Below are 20,293 nucleotides of genomic sequence, written 5' to 3'. Positions count from 1 at the left end.
GGGTGGCTCAGTTGGTGGAGCGACCGACGTTGGCTCAGGTCATGATCTCACAGTTTGTGAGTGCGAGCCCCACGTCGGGCTCTGTGCTGACAGCTCGGAGCCTGGAGCCTGCTTCGGATTCTGTGTCTCCCCATCTCTATACCCCTCCCCTTCCCATGCTCTGTGTCTCTGTGTCTCTCAATAATAAATAAACATTAAAAACTTTTTTTAATAAAATATTTTTTTTTCCCAATGTCCTGTGCTATGGAAGCGGCCAGGTAATTCAAACGAGGTCACTGAGAGGCAGTGGATGTGTATGGGTGGGGCTTCTGGAAAGCTATTATCTCACTGATAAAATGGCACACCTAGTATGTGCCTTTTGCCCTTTCTCACTCTTCCTTCTTTGAATGAGGAGGTGAAACTTAGAGGAGCGGCACCTATCTTATGATCAAAAAAGATGAAAGATGGTAAAGTAGTAAGAAGGAAAAAGCCTGGGGTATGGATGGCAACATGGAAATGCTTCCTTAAACCCCATCTATGTGTGCTCACGCTTCTTGTTACCATGAGAAAACAGGCCCCTTCCTTGTGATGTTAGATGGACTCTAAGAGGTCCCCATAATCACCATCTACTGGTGAGCATGTCTTTGTATGACTCGCTCCCTTTGAATATGAGTGACTTGCTTTTAGCCAATGAAATACGGCAAAGGTGATGGGATGTCACTCTCATGATTACGTTAAGTTACATAAGGCTTCATCCTCTTAGCAGACTTGCTCTAGAGATTCTCCTTGCTGACTTAGTAAGGTAGGCAGCCATGTTACAAGAGCCCATAGGCCAAAGAGCTACAGGTGACCTCTGAGAACTGTGGGAAGTGCCTGCAAACTGCAAGAGGCTCCTAGGAACTCTGAGAAGCCGGTAGGAGCTGACAGTGGCCTCTAGTCAGCAAAAGCCAGGACCCTACAGTCCTACAGCTGCAAGGTAACATACTCTGCTGACAACCTGAATGAGCTGGGAAGTGGATTCTTCCCCAGCCAAGCCACCAGATGAGAATGCAGCCCAGCTAACACCTTCACTACAGCCCTGTGGACCCTAAGCAGAGGACCCAGCCAATCCATGCCCAGATTCTTGATTCACAAGAACTGTGAGATAATAAATGCAGGCTGTTTTAAGCCACTAAATTTGTGGCAGTTTCTTATGCAGCAATAAAATCACTAATATGATCATTTACACTGCTCTGGTCAGCTTTCTGTTATGGGCAGATACAGCTGGTAGATACACAGATGAGCATTTATGGAGACCTTCTGAAAGTATTGAGAGATGGGAGTTGGTTCTTAGAGAAGGTTGAAGAGCAAGGGTTGTTGGCAGAGCAAGAGAAAGCCAAGGTCCTAAATTATTCTTCAAATAGAACTGATATTCTCATTCAAAAGGTTTTTTTTAGCCACTGACTGTTTAGCTGCTTCTCAAAATATCATAGTGATTAAGGACTAGAAAAAAAGAAAATTTTCTAAATGACCCTTTGGGGTAACTCTTTGACTGAATTAAAGGCAGGAGAACAAACAATATATTCCTCTTCCACTAAAGGTTTTAGTTTTGCTGGAGGTAATTTTGTAATTGGAAACTAACAGTACCAACTGGCATCCCTTGAGCACTTACTATGTATGAAGTGCTATGTTGAGCCCTTTACCTGGACTCTCTCTTTGTGTTCACAGCCATCCTACAAGCCAGGAATGATTATTACTCCCACGTGACAGATGAGAACACTGAGATTCAGAGAGGTTAAGATACAGGTCGGTAGGCAGTCTGGCTCCATACCTAGCATGCTTAAACACTGTGCTATTCATTGTTTGTAAAAGATGGAAAACAGAGAAAAATGGTAGTAAGAAGGTGAGGAACCCTTTTTTCCATTCTCTAGACACCTGGGAACAAGCATGAATGATTTTTTTAGCTCTTCCCTAACAACACAGAGGTTAGACTGCGTATACAAATATGTATCCTGCATCTTTGTTTTTTTCAGCAAACGTGCCATTCACAGTTTCTCGTGCTATTCAAAGCTCCCTCTGAGCATAGGATGCCTCATATTCCATCATCTGGATGTGCCATAATTTACTAAGTCCTTCCTTCTCCTAATACAATTTGAGATGCTTTCCACTTAAGACTATTAAAGGGGTGCCTGAGTGGCTCAGTCAGTTAAACATCCGACTCTTGGTTTTGGCACAGGTCATGATCTCACAGTTCATGAGTTCGAGCCCTGCATCAGGCTCCACACTGACAGTGCAGAGCCTGCTTGGAATTCTCTCTCCCTCTCTCTCTCTCTCTGCCCTTCCCTTGCTTGCTTTCTATCTCTATCTCTCAAAATAAATAAACATTTTTAAAAAGACTATTTTGAATAAAGCTGCAATTAATATCTTTGTGCATAATGTTTTTTCCACATTTTGAGTTTAAGGTAGAATCCTTCAAGAAGTGTGACTAAATCATAAAGGATGGGTATACTTCAGGCTACTGATACCTCATGTCTAGTTGGCTCTAGCTCAAAGATGCCACTGTGAGACTTTGGAAATGAGAGAAGAGAGATATATCCACTGAGCGGGAATGGCCCCTCCTTTGTACATTCCTGGGGGTTAGTTTCTTCAAAAGTGACATGAGGGGCTATTCACCTTTAGTTTGGAGGCCAGATTTTTATTGTCATCTGGAGTACAGTGCTTCTTCCAGAAGCTATAAAATTCAAGCCTGATATTTGGTAAACTTCCCTGGTGTTTGTGTTTCATAAACTGTCTCATGGCCACAGCCTCAGCCCTTTTTATATGTTCCTAAATAAACACCAGGGCCTGCACACTGCCTCTGGTATAAGCAGATCCCCGCTATCTCCCAGACTTTTTGTTCTCATTGGTACCCACCAGATCTCTCATTTTTTCCAGATGTTCAAAAGAACAAAATGTCTCTAACCCCACAGGCACAAAAATATGCTTCATTACTGAGGTAAAACAACTGAAAGTTTAAAAAAAAAATTCAGCATGGTGGCCAACTTACCCGGGAAACCAGTTTTTCATCCTCTCTGCCACAGACATGTTTTCCATTGAGGTGATGGGCCAGATATTGGAATGGAAAGGAACCTTAGGCACGTAATAATCAATAGGTAACATTTGCTGAACACCGACCATGTGCCAGGCACTGGACTAAGCACGTTGCATAGACTGTTGCCTTTAGCCTCAGCACAATGCTATCAGCTTGATAGACTTATTATCTCCATTTTCCAGATGGGAAAATGAAGGTACAGAAAAGTAATAACTTTCCAAGGTCATAGAGCTATTCAGCCATATCATTAAAGCCAGAAGAGATCTCAGAGACCAAGGTGGCCTCAAATTCAGCTCTGGGTCTGCAGGGACAACTGTGGGGGAAAGAGCTGCCCAAGAAGGGAGAGCCAGAGAGAAAAGCTCCTAACCACCCCACATTTCTTCCCCTTTCATGGCAGGCAGAATAATCCCCCCCAAAGATGTCCAATGCTCGAATCCCCAGAGCCTGTTATGTTTCCTTACGTGACCAAAGGGACTTTACAGGTGTGATTAAGTGAAGGACCTCCAGACAAGGAGATTACGCAGAATTATCCAAGTGGCTCCAATCTGATCACACAGGGCCCTACAGAATGAAGAATCGTTCCCAGCTGCATCTGAGGGAGCCGTGATTATAGGATAAGAGAGAGGTGCAACATCACTAGCCTTGAAGATAGAAGAAGGGCCATGAGCCCTTCAGCTCTCAAAGCTGAAAGAGGCAGCAAAACAGATGTCCCCCTAGAGCCTCCAGAAAGGAACACAGCCCAGTCAAAATCTTGATTTTCACCCAGGGAAACCTCTCCGACTTCTAACTCCCAGAACTGCACGATAATAGATCCATGTTGTTTGAAGCCACTAACATTATGGTAATTTGCTGCAGTAGCAACAGAAACCTAGAATATCCCTGCTTCTGTCAGTCCCTCTACTATTACATGTTTGTGCTCAGACTTAGTGGGATATCTCAGTTGGGAAATAAAGCAAAGAGGAATTTTCCAGTTAAAAGAAAGAAAAAGTTGAAAGTGAATTCTTCTCTCTTCTTTTTGTTTTGTTTCAGAGGAAAAATGTTGGTGCCCAGAGAGAGATGTGCTTTGCCCTTGATCACACAGCTGCAGGGCAACTGGCCCAGTGTTCACTACAGCCCCCACTCAAGCACTCAGAGATCTCCTCCTCTGGCCCAGGGCTGCAAGTGGGGGCCCTGCCACATGATCCAGCACTACATAGGTGATGAACAACTTTTGTCACTCAGCCATTCGACAAGTATCTATCAGGACAGAGCAGGCACTGCAGCAGCAATGGCAATGAACAGGTGCACACAACCGGGTTCCCCTGCTGGGAAGCCCACAAGTGACACAGAGTGACTATCACTGTGATAAGCCGAGTGTGAAAAAGCACAGAGGAAGGCTGCCTTGCCTAGTCCTGGGTGCTAGGAAAGCATTCCAGAGGAAATGACACCTAAGTGTGTGGGGGCCGGGGGGGGGGGCCCCCGGGGGGCTGAAGGATGAGCGAAAGTTAGCCAGACACACAAGGGAAAGAAGGGAGTTCTGAATGGAAGGATAGCAGCACAAAGGTGAGGAGAGAAGAAAGGTCAGCTTCCACAAGTTGAGAATGTATGGAAATGGGATTCAAAGAGAAGGGGGTGGAGAGAGGTGGGACTGGAGAAGAAAGCCAGAGTGAGTACAAAGAGCCTTGTGAGCGAAGTTAAAAATTCACCTGAGTTTACCTTCTATGAACACTCATTACTTGTTGACAATGGGAGGCCATGGAAGGTCTCTCTGATGCAGACTGATACCAAGCACAGGGCCAGGACAGAGCAGAGACACAATAAATATCTACTGACTCTGACTTTAGTGTAGTGATTCATATAGTCAAGGTATGTGCCAAGTGCGTTGGGAGCAAGGAGGTGGGACTGTCTAGGTCTGCTTGAGGGGATGGAAGGGTCACAGAGCCAAGGAAGACCTGGGACTTGAAGGGTGAGTATCTTCTTTAAGCATCCCCTGACAATCTTTGGAATCCATCACAGTTCTATTGACTTTCCTGCTGTGAAAATTCTGCAAATTCACACCTCTCTCTCTCTGGGTTTTTAATTTTGTACTAATGATGTGCCTTCAGAGTGTAACGCTTTACTAGCATTCTTTTTTTTTTTTTTTTAAATTTTTTTTTCAACGTTTTTATTTTATTTTTGGGACAGAGAGAGACAGAGCATGAACGGGGGAGGGGCAGAGAGAGAGGGAGACACAGAATCGGAAACAGGCTCCAGGCTCTGAGCCATCAGCCCAGAGCCTGACGCGGGGCTCGAAATCCCGGACCGCGAGATCGTGACCTGGCTGAAGTCGGACGCTCAACCGACTGCGCCACCCAGGCGCCCCACGCTTTACTAGCATTCTAAGGGCATATGGCAGAAACCATTCCCTGCTCCCAGTAAACTTCTTCCTTGCCAAAAGAACATCAGTTTTATTCAAGACAGCAAGGTGTCCAAACCTGAGGGGGTTGAGCCATAATGGGTCTAAGTCTGATATGCCTATTCCATTAACATTTGCCAGCCACTCGCTTTCCCAGACTTCCTGGCAGCTAATGTGATGCAGTCCTGATTAATAATATTCTGGTCAATTGCACATAAGTGTAAGTCAGCTAGGAAAGCTTCTGAGATATTTTTGTTCCTTCACTGATAAAACAGCATAATCATTCCAGGAAAAGGACACTTTGCCACACCACACCCCTACCCCCAACACCCTTCTTCCTTTAAATACAGTTGTGATGTTGGAGGTGTGGCAGCCCTCTTGCAGCCATGAGGTAACCAGGAGAAGAATCAATGATCTACCTACCTCTAGAGGTTGGAAAAGTCCCTGGCATCTTGATGGCACTATTGAGCTGCCATTCTCACTTTAGACTACTTACCTCTAGACTTCCTGTAATGTGAGATAAGCAAACATATTTATTACTTAGGCCACTATCAGTAAGATTTTGTGTTACATGTTGCCAAATATATCCTAAATTATATAGTTGTTTTCAGAAAGAGGACACCTTTCTTCTCACCAGAATTATGAAGCTCTAAGACTGTTAACAAAGTGATAGTCAGTGATCAACTAGATACATGAAGATCTAAGATATCGTTTCTCCAACCCCAGAAGCAGAAAACCTTCTTCCTCCAATCCTCTCTTCCCAACAATGACTCTTCCTTGGCTGGGAGGAGATATTTGCTCTTCTGATTTCATGCCTCCAAATATCACCCACTGCTTCATTGCCATTTTCATTTGGCTAGGTCTTTGTTTAAGGTGGTCCCTCTGGAGGGTCTGGCTGCTTAGGAGAGTTGAACTTGTCAAAACTCAGAGTCAGATTCTCCTTGGCAATTGCAAAGGTAGGCTGTCACCAGCCATATCAACAGTCACAGCAGAAAGAGAGCTATTTATTCATCTAAGACCTTCATGACTCACAGTCTAAACATTCTGTGAACCCTCCTCTGGCAAGTCATACCCTGCCCCAGTCTCTGGAGAGAGTGCTTCCCACCCAGAGCCACTTCAACACAACAGACTCTTGGCTTTCGGCTGCTAATCTTTGGGCGGCACAAGTGGTCATATTATTAATGACTCTGAGTCCTATTGCTGTGCCTCTGCCTCACTGTATCCTCTTCAGAATACAACCCACTCCTCATATGGCAAGAGTTCAAGTCTCTCCAGCTTTTGGTGACGCCCCCATTTTTAAATACCCCCTTGTTTGTCAGTGTCAATCAGGAATCAAAGAATCTACCATACCCGGGTGGGTCTGCCGACTTCCAAATGTGAAAGAGATGGAAGAAAGGAGCTCTGGCCTTTCAGAATTTTAGGCATGAGTCTTTAATGAGAATTTTTCATCTTTGATTTAAACTTCTACTCAGTCCCAACTTATACAGTGAATATGACTATCCCCTTTGGAGTAAGGAAATCCTCAAGTGTTTATGACACAATTCATGGAATGTTTTACTCTTTACCAACTCCTCACATGTGTGGACACAACTGAGTTGCTACTTCCCTCAGGAAGTCTACCCTGATCTCATTAGGTGGTGTTCCATTTAGGAATCCCTGCAACACCTGCTACTTCCTTGATGAGAGAGCTAATCATACTGGCAATCACCTACTACTCATGTCAGTCATCCCCTGGAATTGCAAGGTCTGTGAAAGCAGGGTCTATCTCATGTCACCACCATATAGAACATTCCCTAACATGTAATAGGTACCTCAGGTAATTAGGTAGTAAGGAGCAAATCAGGTAGAGAGAAGTGACCACCTTCTACAACTTGAAAGACACCAAAACTGGCTTTCAAGCCCCTAAACTTGGAAAGGAGGATGATGGACAGGACTGACCAAGGGGATATTTCTGATGTTCTATCCATCTGCGTTCATGAATATATCAACACCTTGAGGACATGGCCACGTCTTACACTTTTTTCTCCAAAAAAGGGGAGTCTAATCTTCCCTCCCACCTCTAAGTAGTTATCAGTGCATTGCTTGAGGTGTTCTATTTGCATAACAACCCACAAGACCTTGAATAAAATGTTATAAAGACACTGGTACAGACAGGCTTCCTCCAGAGTCCTGGAACAAATGCTGTAGAGTATAAATAAATAGGCATCAACAAGGAAGACTTCTCAATGGGCAAGGACACTATTCAATGGAAGGAAAAATTTGAAGTTCCAAGGCTCTGTCCTGAAATGCCATTAATTATCAGTGGATTGGCCATAGATTTGAGAGGGACCCTGTATGGTCCTACTCAAGGGTTCTTTAGCCTAAACTAAAAAATCTTGTCCCCACCTCCCTTGAAACCCCAACACTGGTCAGGGAAGCTCTCCTCAGAAGCAGGTGGCCAAAGGTGGTGGAGGGAAAGAAGGCAAACCAGCCCTTTGCCATGAAACCATAAGAGGGGAGAAATAGCCAGCAAAATTTTCTGGCTACCAGTCAGACCATAAGAGCCTTGCAGGATCCCACCAGGGAAGAAGAAAGCCTATGGAAGAGGAAGTTCAGGAGCCCAGAAAACATGTAACGAGAGAAAGCCAAGGAGTCAGAAATCACTGGTCCAGCCCTCCTGTCTTCTCTTTGACCAACTAGTTAGTTACTTCATATTCCTGGCATCTACATTCATCATCTATAAGATGGAAAAAATAGGTCCTAGGCTTGCTATAGATATTTAAGAGGATTGAATATTCACAGCTCCTGACCCACAGTAAGTGTTCAATACATACAAACATTATTATCGCCCCCTAGGTAGAGGCTAAGAACCAAAGTCAGTTTTACTTCCTGTTACAGTGTGATTCTCCTACCCCACCTGAATGTTTACCCCCAGGCTGGTGTGGCCAGGGAATTCCAGATTTTATCTGGCTGTCTTCCAGTGCTGAATGCACTCCCTGAACCCCATCTCCACCCTCTGTCTTTAACACCTGGCACTCTCACACACCATATACCTTCTTTTTCATAAATTCAGGTCATATATCTCTACCTCGGCTTATCTAGAAACTTCCTTCCTTGGATCTTAACCTTCTCCAGATCCAATCCAGCTTTTCATTTTTTTAAGTGTAATCCTTATCCCTCCTAACCTCATTGGACTTTGCATCTGGACTCTCTGGTGAATGACTCCAAATAGCCATCATGGACTCTGGCTTGTGCTTATCTGCCAGCTCTCCTGGCTTCCTGCTTCCTGGCTTCCTAACAGCAAGACGTGTCCAGTCTTCACATTCCTAAACCAGACCCACAGCTACCTAATCAGCTGGTTTCCTGGTTGAACAACCAAAGCCCTGGGTTCAGGAAGCTGGCATAGAAATGGTGCCCAGATACACAGAATCTAGGTACACAGAATGCAATGGTCTCACACTGATGTCCATTTATAACTCATGGCTGGAATGGGGCTGTGTCTCTACCTTCAACAAGGCTAACAGCCTCATAAAAAATGGTTATCTGCCTCAGATCAAAGGGCAAGGAAATTGCTCTCTGATAGACAAATACGAATGTGGAAGTGAATCTGAAAACTACCAATTACCCTGACCTGAAAGAGTTTCAACATAAAATGTAGCTCATCTGAAGAACCCAGAACACAAAAATCCCAAACCAGTTTCAGGATGTGATTGAACTAATAAATTTAATAATTGCTTGAGTTGATTAAAGTTGATTAAATTATTGGTTAAGTAAATTCATCTTCTTGGGACCATGATAAAGAGGGGAGGCAAGAAAGTCATTGCACACCCACCATGTGCCAGACATTTTCTGACGTAATCCATACAACACTCTGTAACCCTGACAGTGCTATTTCTCAGGTGAGCTATGAAACTCAGATTAGATTAGTATTATTTAGTCTGAAAGTCACACATCTAGAGGCTGAGTCTGGATTCAAATCCATATCTGTCTCCAAGTCCGGGGCCTCAGCACTCCCATTCCCTGCAACCTAGCCATAAACATGAAAGCTTCACCTTCCAGAGAGCACAGTTACCACACAGACCTCTTGTCTCCCTGTGGCAGCCACTTCCCCCTTCTTCCCACTGAAGACCGCTGAAGACCGCTGAAATCCTGGCCAGCCAGCAAGCAATGGGGCTTTTTTTCTTCTCCAAGCCCTCCCCAACCCATGCACTCCCTACCTGGAAAGAAAGTGTAATAGAGCACAGTGACTAAAATGGATTCCAGAGCCAGGCAGCCCAGAGTTCAAATCCCGGCTCCACTGCTTACCAGTCATGTGACTCTGAGCAAGGTGTTTAGCTTTTCTGTACTTCAGTGTCCTCATCTAAAATAGTAGCAATAACGGACACTTGGGTGGCTCCCAAGTCAGACTTTGGCTCAGGTCATGATCTCTCGCCTCATGAGTTCAAGCCCCGGGTTGGGCTCTCTGCTGTCAGCACAGAGCCCATTTCAGACCCCCTCTCTCCTTCTTCCTCTATGCCCCTTCCCTGCTTGTGCTCTTTCAAAAATAAATAAGCATTTAAAATAAATAAATCAATGGGGCTCCTGGGTGGCTCAGTCGGTTGGGCGTCCGACTTCAGCTCGGGTCATGATCTCACGGTTTGTGGGTTCAAGCCCCACGTCGGGCTCTGTGCTGACAGCTCGGAGCCTGGAGCCTGCTTTGGATTCTGTGTCTCCTTCCTGCTCATGCTCTGTCTTTCTCTCTCTCTCTCTCAAAAATAAATATTAGGGAAAAATGTTTTAAATAAATAAAAATAAAAACAAAACAGTGGCGATAGTAGTGATCTACCCCCCAGGCTGCTGTGAAGACCAGCAGAACTCAGACAAGCGCTGACACATAGGAAATGCTCCATAAGCTCTAGGGACTGTTACTAAAAGTCAATTTTACAACACTTTGATGAGGTTTTATTCAATGTCATTGGAAAAATGAAGGAACTGAGGCGGGGAACAGTTATTATCATGCCCACTGTCACATAGCTCATGGGGGCAAGGCTGTGATCAAAAAGAAAGGTCCCCCATTTCCTCATCCAGGGCTCCTCCTGCTCGCTGAACCAAGAGGCAGAAGAAGAGAGAGATTAAGTAAACTGTTCACGCAAGGGCAACCTCTCCCCGCAGTTTGCGCTGTCATACCGAGCACAATGAAGTCACCACAAACATCCATGTATTTATAAACCTACAACGTTAACCTCTTCACTTAAAAGCCTCTTGGAAACTGGCTGGTCAAAAGCGTTTCAGATTCTGTCAGAGAAACAAGCTCACACTGACATCTTGTCTCCATATGCCTTTAAAACCTGTTCAGAGCCCCCTAATCCCTCACCGAGGGACATTCCCCCACACTCCATTCTTCTAAAGTTTCCACCGTTGGGTGTGGATATTCTCTGAAAGCTCTCTCTTTTGAAAAATTCCCGTGCTTTGAGTCACGGCAAAATCTAAGGGAAGTGAATGCTGCCAAAGGTTTCAACATTTACATAAGCTCTTAATCAGCCCTCGGGTTCATTACAGTGTGATGTGTCGATTGCACTGCTGTCCAGGCAAAGGAATGGGGTGTCAGGGTCTGCTGTTTTGACTTAGAGAATGCAGAGGCGCTTTGGAAAATCGTGCTCTGTGTGAGTGGTGGTTGAGCTTTAGGAAACAGGTTCCAGCTTCTCCCTTTTGGTTTTTAATTTTCTTAACTCTTTAACTTTTGGTATTGTTTTATTTATCTTCTGCTTCTCCCCTTTTTAAGAGTTTAATCTTGTGCTGCATTCTTGTTTCTTCATTTAGTACATATTTATTGGTTTCTTATTAGGAAAGCCATACTAAGGGCCAGAGACACAATAATGAGTAAAACAGATATGATCTCTGGCTTCATGGATCTTATACTCTAGATGAGGCAACAGGTACTAATCAAAATGAACAGTGGTGTCAGGCTGCATAGCAGGGGAACGTGTGCCTGACCACATCTGCGTCAGGGAAGGCTTCCCTAGTAAATGATGTTTCTTTCACCTGTGACCTGAAGGTTTGGCAGTGGAATCTCCAGGCAGAGTACACAGAAATAGGATAGAGGAAGTGAAGAGAGAGCAGGAAAGATGAAGACAGGAGATGAAGCCCGTGAATTAAACACATCTTTATTCTAGAATAATGGGAAGCCACTGAGAGGTTGTTGCCACCATATCCAAGGGCTCACCATCCTGGCTATTATAAGATATTCCTCCTTGTATTATTCCTCTTTTATTTTATACCAACTGTGTTAATAGCTATTATTTTTCTAACCTTGTATTTTCTATGTTATTTATGTTGACATATATTATCTCAGTTAATCCTATAAGTTGACCCTATAAGAAATGGACTATCATTATACCCTTTTTACAGATAAGAAAAGTGAGGCTTGAAAAGAGCAAATAATTTGCCCAAGGTCACACAGATGAGATGTGACGAGACGAGATGAGATGAGATTAGAATCTGGGTCTCTCTAATTCCAAATCCAAGTTTTTAACAGCAGGAAATACTGCAAGTTCCCTGCAGGCAGGAGCTGAGCCTTTCTGATTTTGCTTGGTTTACTAGTGCCTGGCCCATGATCGGAGCCCATTATAGGTGTGTGGAACTGCTCACTTCTCCCACCTCCCTGCCCGTCCCCCACCTGATCATAGCTGACACCTCTATAACTCGGCATGCCAGGTACACTCGATGTGTACTAGCTCACTTTCATTGTTATCACAACCTTTGAAGCAGATACTATTCTCTGCATCCTCTCCATTTCGTAGACAAGAAAAGTGAGTTACAGAAAGGTGAAGAGCTTGGCAGATGACCCATAGTCATAAGTGGCCCAGCAAGGATTCCAACCCAGGCAGGCTGGGGTATGCCAGCTGTGACCACTAGATGCTACTATTTCTCCTGCTCTCCCACCACGTGGGCCTTCTTGACGCTTCTTGGAAAACATGCATTCTTCCACCTCCAGCCTTCACAGATGCCAGTATCTTCCTATACTCTCTCCTACCGCACAGCCTAACTTCATCTTCCCTTGGTCTGTCCTGTCCATCCTCCAGGACTCTTGGTCAGGGTCTGCTGGCCTTGCTGCTCTTGTCCCTGATGGTCCTCACTTGTCCCTCCCAGCACTCACCACGTAAACCAAGTATGTCAACTGCTGGTTCACCTGTCTGTCTCCCACACTGGGCGGGGCCTGCATTGCCGAGTCCTTGCTACAGCCACAATGCTTGGAACTTGGCAGGAGCTCTATCCTTACTATGAAATGAGCAGATAAACACATAAGTCAGTGAGTGAATGCTGAATAATTCTTTTCTGGACCCCGTTGTGCTTGGCAACTACCACGTCTCATTCCATGCTGTTGAGTGAATAACTGAGTGTATAGTTTCATTCCAGAATTTATTTTTTCCTTTGGCTTCTCCCCCACCCCCCACTTTTCTCCCTGTTTAAAAATCCCAAAAAGACATGACAGAAGCACAAAGATCAAGGATCAGGCAGTTGGTTTACCAGAATAGTAAAGAAAAGAGAGAACCTGGAATTTTTCCTCCGGCTTCAATGTAGAAAAAATGTCTATATCCCGAGGTCTGTCCTAGACTCTGGAGCACTGCTCTTGCTGTCCTCTTGTCCCTCCCCAAACAGTAGACCTAAGGGCTCTGCCTGGAGGGCTGGAGGCCCTGCAAAGAGCCAGGAAGCTGACTGAGCTGTGATTGTTCCTGAGCTGTGGGGACAGTGACTGTTCTGGGCACTTCAGGAAGTACTTGCTCTAAGAGGCCCTTCCAGCTATTGTCTTTGGGGCCAGGCCTGTTGGGCTGGCCCCGGGACAGGGTGCCCCCTCCAGGCCAAAGGTCTGCCTAGGGCTCAGGGGGCAGGAAGGTAAAACAGGGTCAGTACTCAACCAGGAAGGGGACTTGGGCTCAAGCTTCTCTTTTCTTTAGGCCATTAGCGCCAGGAGCCAGGTGCCTCTGCACTTATTTGTCTCCTCTGGCCATGCACGTATTGATTAAAGATAAGCCAGTCTCTCCGGGTGATAGGTGGCCGGACCAGCGAGAACTAGCTGGTGCCATGGAAGGCACGTGGACTTTGGAGTGGAGGCCCGAGGCTTGAACACTGGCTCTGCCCCTCCCTCTGCCCTGGGACACTTCTGAATCTCCTCTTCCTCTTCCTCTGCCAGAGAAGAGATATAATCACCGGCTTGAGAGGCCATGAGGATGAGCCGAATAAGATTGATGAACCTGTCAGGTACACAATAGCAGTGGGAAAAGCCTGGTTTCCTTCCTTCTCTTGAGCAGCTGGATGAGGGAGGGCGGCGTGGGGATGTGGTCAGGCGGCAGATGTCACGTCTCACTGCATTTCTGCCTGTCACAGGCTGCTGGCCTGGGCGCTGAGCCCGCTCCCGCCTGAATTCTCCCGACAGCTGCCCTGCTTCTCCACTTGGACTTGCCGGGGCTCCCATTGGAACCAAGAAAAGCCTCTGCTCTGCTCCAGTCACACACAAAAAAATAGCAAGAATGATGCAATATGTGTCTCTCATGGCCACCAGCCACGGAGAAGGTCCAGGCGTCCAGATCCCTACTCCAAATTCACGCCAGCATTGCAAATCAATGCCCTCTTGTTCCCATGAATCCTGGGTAACTCCCACCACTCTACCCGGCAGCAGCTCTGTCACCCCCTTATCTCGTGACAAAGGCCACCAACCTAGCCACTGAGGCACAAAATTGGCCGGGTGTAGAGAAAGAGTTTCTAAGTACCTAATCCCTGTAACCTGACCTTTAATTCTAATAACAGTGACATTTATTAAAGATTATGTGCCTGGCACTGTTCTGAGCTCTTCATATTAACTCATTTCATCTTTACCAACGTATTTTGAGGTAGGCACAGTTTATATCACCATTTTACAGGAGGAGAAACGGAGTCTCAGGGGGAGTGATGTCAGCATTATGGCAGCATGAGACATTCCTGCATTCTCTCCCCTTTTAACAATGAATTAAACATCCATCCATGAAGATGTCTCAGAGTGAGTTGTAGGAACCAGTACCATATGTCAAGGGACCCAGGAGGCCTCTCACCCAGCTGTGCATCCAAAAATAGGCAGACAGATCTCTTGGTAAGGGCTGTGGGTTCTGAGTCTCAGAGACTTCAGTGGCTGGCCCACGACCAAAGACTTGACACGTTGCAGGTGAGATGTGAACCCATTTCTGCAGCTGCCAAGTCTAGTGTTTTCTGTGTTCCCACCAGGGCACTGATTCCCAAACCAAACAAAACTGGACTCTCTCAGAGCAACACTGCAGAACATAATTTGCCCCAGCAACTCTAACTTGTAAAGCCCCAAACTGAGTTTGAGGAGCAACGCAGGAGCTTAGGTATTCTTCGAAGAGAGAAAAGGCAGGAAGCATGATGCCGTCAGCCCTCTTTCCGCCCTGAGCCAGGAGTGTGATCCTGGATCCACCACTGTCCCTCTCTGGTCTTCAGGACCCTTGCCTACAAAAGGAGCAGATAAAATTAATTTGGCTTCAGACAAGGTCCCTCCCAATGCTGGCATTCCAGTATCCCAAGAAACAGCTCCCATTTATTAAGCGTTTCCTTGGTGCCAGTTACTGGACTGAGTACTTTATGTAATCACAAAACCATCACAGCTATTTTCCAGGCTCTGCTGTGAGTACTCTCCCCTGTCCTATCTCATTTAATCCTCAGAACAACCCTAAGAGACAGGTATTACTCCCTGACCCCCCTTCCAGGGAGCTGAAACTCAGAACAGTGATACAAATTCATCCAAACTCACCCAGTCTGGAAGGGACGTCGGTGGGATCTGAACTCAGCCCGTCTGCCTCCAAAACCCATGTTTTTCATCACCAGACTAGTTAACAGCGCCTCCTCCACCTCAGGCAGGGACAGGTGCCAGGAACAGGCGCTATTGTTTTTTTGCTTGTCCCGCTGCCTGTCCATCTGCAGTTGCTACTTTCCCATTGCAATCATCAATCACGGCATGACTTAAATGGGTCAGGGAGAGGGTCCCGCAGCTGCCCGTGTGTGGCTGCAGCAGTCCGCTGCCCACAGTCCTTCCTGTTGGCTCCATGGGGACATCTGCGGAAAGCCCTTTTTTTGAAAATAAACGGATCCAGTCGGGGGAGGGGTCCCTCTTATATATTTGGTCACAGCCTCAAGGCTAAACTGGTGGCCTGGCAGCTCTGAGGATTTTCTCTGAGTGCCAAGTGTGGGTGAACAGGTTGGGAAACTTGAGAACAGCGCAGACGTCGGGGAAAATTCCACCTGCGGTTGCCTATGGCGGAAGGGCTGTGTGGCCCAGCGTCTCTTCTCCCCAGAATAACTTGCAAGCTGCCGCCTTCCTTCTCCCCGCAAACTAAGGGAGCAAAGAAACTCTAGGCAGCGGCCCAGGACTGAGAGAGAGCTGGCTTCTGCAGAAAGAAGGAAGGGACAGTGCAGAGGCCCAGTGCCGTTCCTCTAGGGGCAGTAGGTCATTCAGAAGTCACTGACCTGCAGGCAGGGGCAGATCTCTCTCGCTTGGGCACAAATCCCACTAATCCCCTGGGCTGTACTGCCCCAGCTGCCTGTAGACAGGAGCCAAGATGGGGTTCCTCCCAGTCAGAGGAAAGGTATCTGGCATGACTTCATCAGGAGAGCCGCTGAGGTGCCGATCCCAGAGGAACCATCCAGAAGCCAGCAGAATTTGAACTGAAGAAACTTCCAGTAAGAACGCCTTCCTGTGAGGTCACACACTACCAAGTTCACCACGTCGCACTAACTGTACTTCACTCCTTGAAAACACTTTCTAACATTCATTTCGAGCTTTTATTTCCCTTACTCTGTCACAATTAAAATTTATTTATTTATTTAAAAATTTTTAACATGTTTTCATTTTTGAGACACAGAGAGAGACAGAGCGTGAATGGGAGAGGGGCAGAAAAGGAGACACAGAATCCAAAGCAGGCTCCAGGCTCTGAACTGTCAGCACAGAGCCCAATGAAGGGCTTGACCTCATGGACCATGAGATCATGGCCTGAGCCGAAGTCAGATGCTCAACTGAATGAGCCACCCAGGTGACCCTCACAATTAAAATTTAAAACAAACAAACAAGCAGTCGTTTCTAGAAGAAAACCACTTGAGCAAACAGTGTGGACATGGAAAGAATTCTATTTCTTGCCCCCTGGGAGGACAAGTCCGGACCCCAGACTGTGCATTTTGACTGCACTGGTCACCAAGGGCTTGCTCTACTGCAACTACAGGTACCTGGATAGTATTTGGTGCATGTTCATTGGTCTCCAGTCCTGCCCATGTAATTTCATTCCTGGGCCCCAGAGAGAGACAGCAGGCTTTGGGGTCACAAGGGACTGATTCCAAATTCCACCTCCACTATTTTATTTCTCCATGATCCTAAACAAGTCACCTACAGTTCGTGAGACTTGGTTTTCCCATCTGCAAAGTGGGGCTAGTGCTATCTATCTTGAAAAATCATTATAAGGCTGAAAAGAGATAAATGTCTGCAGAAAGCAGCTGGCACATTGTAGGCACTGTATAAAGTTCATTCTTTTCCCCTTATTTCTCACACCAGGCAAAGGAAATACTATTAATAAAAGACTTGAAAAGAAAAGAAAAAAGGAAGGAAGTAAATAAAGGAAAGAAGAAAAGCCTTGCAGCCCAAGCCACAGTCCAGTCAAGATTTACTGTGATTCCACCTTCATTTCCTAAGCTCACTGCCTCTGCCCTACACCCCCACATGCTGATCCCTGTGCCAAGAAAATGTCTGAAAGTCTTCTCCCCTTTGTCTGTCAGGACGTCTCTTAGTTGATACAGGGAGAAGGCTGGGGGGTCTACACTGTCAAGTCCCTCCAAATGCTTCCAGCTCCATCAGATGTCTCCCTGACTGGGGCTCTGCAGGGATGCCCCCTCTCCCAGATGCCAGAGCAATATCTATCAGGATCCCTCTTGGGAGGACCATTTCACATTCCTTCAGAGAGAATCCCGCCTATTTCTGCCCAACCCCACACCCCATCTCAAGGAAAGCTTTATCACCACAAAGAATGATGTTCTTTTAGCAAAAACTGATGAAGACTTCAGGATCTGAAGCAGCCTCAGTTTGAATCTTGGCTCTGTCCCTTACCTGCGTGACTTCAGCCAGGTTACCTAACCACACAAGCAGAATCACGTTATCTATAGGATGAGGATACTATGGTGCGTGCCTCACAGGGCTACGACAAAGACTCATTAAGATTATTTATTTAAAATATTTAGCACACAATAAATAAATAAATAAATAAATAAATAAATAAATAAATAACTACCTAGCTTGGCACACAGTAAAGGCACAGTATACAATTGTATTTTTATGACCTGGCCATTAAAAATTTATAGGCCATCTGCATGCCTAAAATTCCAATTTTTGCAACTTTAATCAAAAAAAAAAAAAAAAACAAAGGGGGAAGGACAGGATAAAAACATTTAGAAAGGAAAATTTTCTAAGAATTTTTTAAAGAGAAGAGAAGCATGTGGAATGGTCAGGCTTTAGGCACTATACATACATTCTCACTCAACTCTCATACCTTTTGGAGTAAACTGGAGGGCTAAGCAGAGAAATAGTTGGGAACAGACTATCTGAGTCTGAACTCTGACTTGGCCACTTGTCTGCGTGATCTGAGGTGAGTGGCTTGCCCTTTCTGGGCCAATTTGTTTATCTAGTAAAATGAGAATCATGATACCTGTAAGGTAGTCGTGAGGATTAAGTGAGTTGATATATGCAAAACAGTAAGAAGGGTGTTACGCACACAGTGCGTACGGCTGCTGTAACCTTTTACAGAGCCTGAAACCAAGGTTCAAGAAGGTTAATTAATTCATCCAAGCTCACATGTTAGTAAGTGGCAGGAACAGAATTCAAATCCAAATCCTACTGATTCTGGAGCCAGTGGAGTATTCATCCCACTACTCTTTATCACATACCTGGTAGGAAACTAGTTAGGACTTCCTCTAGGCAGAAAAGATAGGGCCACAGAAAGTGGAGCTTGGGTGTTACAGACTGTGATGCTTTATTTCTGGCAGAAGTAACAAAGAAAGAAAAAGGGAACTGGTTTGAGGAGAAAGAGGGTGAATTATACTATGACATCAGAAGTTAACTCTGTAAATAAAACAAAAAACAAAAAAACAATGTTTTAGGCCATACTGCCACCTGTAAGTACAGCCCACATTCCAATCAGTTTGAAAAAGCCCTTGTGGGAAAGTTCCAGACACTTTAAATTCTGATGAGAGGAGGGGAGCCCTGGTGGCTGGTTTTCCTGTGCATGGACCCTTCCTTGGGTCCAGTCCTCAGGGAGGCATCGTTCCAAAACACTGAACCAAATATGCTCTGCCTTTCTGCCAGGCCCAATGCCCACAGTTAACAGAACATGAAATCCTGGTTCAGGGCCCAGCTGGGAGGGCTGGGAGGCTGGGCAGGGTGGGGCATTCAGGGACTCCATGCGACTGTCATTGGCTGTGGGATTAGCAGTGATTTATTTTCCTTTATAGTGTTTGCTTGAGCATTGAGCATATATTGCTTTGGTGATTAGAAAAGCAATTGTCGAAACAAAACCGGTAAAAAACCACATGTGGTCATCTCTGGGTTGTGGGATTACTGGTGATTTGTGTTGCTGCTTCTTTCCTTTGTGTGTTTTCTGTTTTACTTTGTTTTCTGCTTTGAATGTGTAATGCTTGAGGATTTAAAAGAAAAAGGAATAAGCGTTATTAAAACTCAAACAAGAATGATTTCACGTGAGTGTGAGCTCCAACCGCCTAGGCCTCTCGGGCTCCTGTCACAACGTGCTGAAGGTGGAATTAGGTAATGTCCTCCCTCAGAGAAGAGAAAAACCTGCCAATAGGGGATGGCTGCTCTCCCAAGGTATAGAGCACAGTAGTAGCTCACTCCACCAGCACTACCGCATTGAGCAGTGAGTGCATCTTCTTGGTGCTGTTCAATGGACTGGTCGAATTATTTTTTACCAAATGGAAAAAAAAAATGTGTTGCCAACTGATCGAAATTCATGTTGTGTCAATTAGCTCCATTCTTCAAACTGGGAAGGAAATGTTCAAAGTTCCCTAGAGAAACCTTTGAGGGCTGTTGATTCAAATGCAAATATATATGAGCTCCTTGGGGATATAACCTCTGCCAGGAAAGAAGAGAACGGGCCAAAGTCAATGCTCTTGTTTTTTGTGTGTGTTTCTTCTCTGGAAAGAAAGAAAAAGAGGGGAAGAGAAAAGGAGAGAGAGAGATGGAGGGGTACGGAGAAAGAAAAAGAGATGGAAGGAAATAAAGGAAGGAGGGAAGGAAAGAAAAGAAGGAAGGGAGGGAGGAAGGAATGGAGAAAGAGGGAAGGGAAGGGAGGGAGGAGGTGAGGAAGAAAGGAAGGAGGGAAGGGGGAGAGAGAGAGGAAGGGAGGGAGGAAAAGAAAGAATACAAAGAGAATGTACGGGAAGGAAGAGGGAGAGGGAAAGGGTGAGTTTAGAAACATCAGGGAGAGGGAGCAGTGTTGACAATTAGAAGGCAATGGTAATATTTAGAACAAAAGGGGCCTAAAAAGTGATTTTTTCCACCCCTGTCATTTTCCAGATGAGAAAGCTGGGCCCAGAGAATTCAGTAATTTGCCCATTTCAAACAGTTACATGATGATAGAAGCAAGATTACAAGCCAGATCTCCCAATTCCAGACCTGGCTCACTTTCAATTCAACTCTGCGCACTCTGCCTTCAGGTGCAGTGAGGGATGTGTGACCTACCCAGCCTATTACAAAGGCCTTGACATTTCGAGGATTAAACATTTGGATGATGCCTTGGGAGTATTCCTTCAAAGACGGTTCTCTCAAAAAGAGGTGGATCAAAGAAGACTGGTGGAAAGAGGGGTCTGTATCCTTT

At 45.5% G+C, this 20,293-nt stretch overlaps 2 long non-coding RNA genes across 2 annotated transcripts; one reads left to right on the top strand and one right to left on the bottom strand.

The window, feature by feature from the left end:
* Positions 1 to 12,781: 12,781 nt before the first annotated feature.
* Positions 12,782 to 16,184, bottom strand: LOC121043630 (uncharacterized). Its single transcript, XR_005796946.1, has 2 exons — positions 15,181 to 16,184; positions 12,782 to 14,879 (listed from the first exon to the last, which is right to left on the bottom strand). It is a non-coding gene; the product is annotated as an uncharacterized LOC121043630 (long non-coding RNA).
* On the top strand, positions 13,451 to 14,221 carry LOC121043629 (uncharacterized). The gene is made up of 2 exons (XR_005796945.1): positions 13,451 to 13,640; positions 13,767 to 14,221. It is a non-coding gene; the product is annotated as an uncharacterized LOC121043629 (long non-coding RNA).
* Positions 16,185 to 20,293: the final 4,109 nt, after the last annotated feature.

This window comes from Herpailurus yagouaroundi, unplaced genomic scaffold, assembly GCF_014898765.1.
Source record: "Herpailurus yagouaroundi ecotype Mexico unplaced genomic scaffold, PumYag 187, whole genome shotgun sequence".
Classification (NCBI taxonomy): Eukaryota; Metazoa; Chordata; class Mammalia; order Carnivora; family Felidae; genus Herpailurus; species Herpailurus yagouaroundi.
Note: the sequence above shows the minus strand (reverse complement) of the source record. Positions and strands in the feature narration are given on the sequence as shown.